At 35.1% G+C, this 3,913-nt stretch overlaps 1 pseudogene; it reads right to left on the bottom strand.

The window, feature by feature from the left end:
• Nucleotides 1–2,875: 2,875 nt before the first annotated feature.
• On the bottom strand, nt 2,876–3,496 carry LOC107969068 (ubiquitin-fold modifier 1-like; annotated as a pseudogene).
• Nucleotides 3,497–3,913: the final 417 nt, after the last annotated feature.

Raw genomic sequence — 3,913 nt, 5'->3', positions numbered from 1 at the left:
CTTGGTTCCTGGCTGGGTTTATGGAGCCTGCGGCTGAGGCAGGCTCCGCAGACCCCGAGCCAGAGTGGGATTTAACGGCGGCCGGTGCGCTGTGCTTGGTCAACCCCGGTAACCGTCACGCTGCTAGTGATATGAAAAAAACCTGCCAGCGTTCTGCTTTTCTGCCCCGCTGCAGTCTTTAGCACCCGCCAGGATTCTGTCCGAGTGTTTGGATTTTGCAATCCTCCTGTCTTTGGCCAACTCCCCATCCTTGGCGGAGCGCTCGCCCTTGGCCGGGCTCCGTGCTGCCAGCCTTGCGGGACCCTAGCCCCGGGCGGCTCTGTCTGAGGCCCACTTCTCACTGATGCGGAGTGGCCCAAGGGTGGGAGCAGCGGTTAATGCCGCACTGATTAATACAGGCTCCAGTGAAAGCGAAAGTAAGAAAATAAAACGGATTTCATTATACATATACAATGTGTGTATGGATACATGTACATACATATTACACTTATGTGTATGTAACGCACGTTTGTTAAAATGAGGTCATAATGTTCATGCTGTTTCATAACCCACTTTCTTTCAATGACCACCTTTTCATTTCAGTAAATCTTCGTATTCTCATGTTGCAGCTTCTCCATTTTTCTTTAACATGTTTACAGAGAGTCTGTGCAAACCTGTACCAAATCCAGAACCATGCATCTATAACGTGCTAAAAGATTGTCAACCTAGAATCCTATAACAACCACAAAAAAGGCCTACCTAAATGGAGGCAAAGTAATGACTTCAGACAAAAAAAAAAAAAAAAAAAAAGGAAATCTGAAAATCTGAGGGAATTTGTCACCAGCAGATCTTTCTTATGAAAAAATATTAAAGGAAGTTCTTTAGCTGGAAGGAAAATGATACCTGAATGAAACTCAGATCTACAAAACAGAATGAAGAGCACAGAAGATAGTAAATATGCAGATAAATATAAAAAATCTCTTTTTTACTGTTAAAATTATTCTTTTTTTACAATATAACAAAATGTATTTTCATTGGGAATTAATTATGAACCCACAATGCATGTAAACTAAATACAATACTTCAAATCATTCTGCCCAAAGAAATTACAGATCACATTTATTTAATAACAAAATGTCTAATTGTTTAATAAAATGTTTTTAGGAACTTACAATATAATTTTCAAAAACAAAGAATAAAAATATTAAATATATCACTTTATGGCAGAGGACAACATAAATTTATTTCTGCAACACAGCAGGCAAACTTTTGTGCTAGAAACAGTGGAGAAAAAATTTAAAGCAAAAAGTCAGGAAATGGGTGTTCACAAATTTCTGGTTAACTGAGGCTCAATAGTTATTGTAAGAAACGGGCGTTTGAACATCAGATTTTAAAATAAAATATTTTAAATATTTTTATTTTATAATATTTTAAAGATTTTATTTATAAGATTTTATTTATTTATAAGATTTTAAAATTTTAAAATATTTTTATTTTATAAAAATAAAAACTTCCTCAAACACCAGAGTTTTTCACCTCAGCAAATGTCTTTTCCTTTGATAATTCATAATCCTGCTGTTCATTTGTCACATATATGAATATCTGGTAACTTCATAAACAACTACCAATGGCACACTTCAAATGCTGAGTCTGTTGAATTTTCTTATATCTTTTTCCCCAATGAACCTAGAGCCTATAACAGAGAAGATACTGAAACATGCTAAGATAATAATTGGTCTTAGAGAGACTTCACAGCAAGTATTTAATGAAAGCCACTACATTTCCAGCTCTAAAAAGAGCCAGACAGACACAATCCCTGCTTCCAGAGTTCACCGTTCAGACAGAATACAGCAGGGCAAGCACTGATTCTGAATCATTATGAGCTTTGATTTCATCTTTCAAGATTTACATAGATACTGATTTCTTCTGGAAGGGCACATAAAATCTTCCCTTACACACATCATTCTTTGGATTCTCATAAGGGGTATTTTGAAGTCTGTATGTTGACAAGGCCAGTAGATACTTAGTTTTCTCTAATTGCCTTCTACTACTTAAGACTATGTCAAGTATTTTGTTTTCCCTTTCAGTTCTCCCCAACCTCTACCTTCTGCAGTGTTGTCTATCCAGTTGGCTTTTCTGTAACACTTTGCTACACCTTTCTGTTCCCCTTCACTGTTTTCCTCCGTTGCTTTCCTCCTTAACAGAAGCCTGGTCATCTAGGTTTCCCCATCTTTCCTTTCCTGGCTTCTTATTCACATGAGTGACTAATCTTAGCACTTCCTTAAAAGTTGGATCTTCAATAAATATAACTTGTCAGCACTTTCAATCTGCATCTCCTTGAGCTTTTTTTTTTTTTGATCATCAGATCTTCTGTGCAATAATATTCTCTTCCTGAATGCTATTTAGAAATATTATCCTCAAAACACCAATGGTTTCTTGAAGATACTTGTTTTAAAAGTTGTATCAAAAGAGATTGATAAAGGAATCTATAACTCAGCAAAGGATGCTTCTACTGTATTGTGAATTCCCACCATTACAAATATTGGATTCTGCAAGTCCAACATTAAAACCTGGTATGAGACATCAATTTATACACATAAGAGTTACATTATTATTTTAATTTTTTGTGGATACTAAACTGAAATTTATATAATACATGAGGTTTTAATCTTAGAAAAAGTAAATGATAAAAATTTAATATAGTTAATTGTTCACTGATATGTCTATTGACTTCATCATAACCTATATATTTAATTAAAAATCAAACTATGAGTCTGCAAATCAGATGCTATCAAGCAAATTGCCATCCAGGATCCGTAATTCTTTTTATATTTTTAAGTCAGATGAATATATAAGATTCAGTAAATTTTAATGTTCCAAATTGTTCTCAAAAAAAAAATTATCAGAACCTTGCAGTTAACACAGTTGGCTAATTCATTTCCCCCCAATGAACTACCTATTTGTGTTGTGAGGTAGCAAAGACTATGATCTTCTGTGACAGTAGTAGCCTTAATTCTTATGCATTCCCTCTTCATATGAAGAGTATGAACAACAAAAAGGGACAGATGAGTCACCTTTCATTATTCATTGACTCTTAGTGTTTTCATAGTATGTTAAATGCCTGATTTCAATTTTACAACAACAAAAATTACCAATATTTATTCTGAAAGGCAATCGTATGTTCCAAGTAGCAGATATTAACAACTTCCAACATGATCTCTAGGAATAATCCGCAGTTCTGAACCTTGTTTTAGAAAAACATTTCCAGCAGTCTGTGCAAGATTTATTCCTATTCCATCATTGGTAATAACTGCACTTGTTGCAGCAGGAGCTTTAAATTATTTGGCTGCAAACTTTAAGACTGCTGTGAAAGGTGTACTTTCAGGAAAGTACAAAGTACACTGAGTACTTTGTATGGCAGCTGCGTGTCCGATGTCAGCATGATCTTAAAGGAAACCTTCGACATGGTGGTACCAGGATGAATCTAGAACACACGCCAACTCTGCGGGGTAGCACGACTTCCTTCACTGTGCTGAAAATTATTCTTAAAATAATTAAGTTTTTAAAGGAATAAAACTATGTATTGTGGTGCTTATAATAGAAATATTTTGTTTTTAGGAATAGAAGAAATGGGTGTGTATTGTTATAAAGCTCTTACATAATTCACAAAGTCATATGCTATGATTAAACTGTGGTAAGTTGAAGGTGCATATTGTAAGCCCTAGAGCTACCACAGAAGAAATGGGAACAAAAACATATAGATAATAAACCAACAGAGGACTTTTCCTTATGACTCCTATTTTCTTCCTGTTTTTATAAAAATATTATTTTTCCTACCTGTTTTTGCTTTATAGACATGCAGTGGACTTTTTCCCCATAAGTTATTGGGGTACAGGTGGTATTTGGTTACATGAGTAAGTTCGTTAGCGGTGAT

Source organism: Pan troglodytes, chromosome 19, assembly GCF_028858775.2.
Source record: "Pan troglodytes isolate AG18354 chromosome 19, NHGRI_mPanTro3-v2.0_pri, whole genome shotgun sequence".
In the NCBI taxonomy this organism is placed as follows: domain Eukaryota; kingdom Metazoa; phylum Chordata; class Mammalia; order Primates; family Hominidae; genus Pan; species Pan troglodytes.
This window is presented reverse-complemented; position numbering and strand designations above follow the sequence as displayed.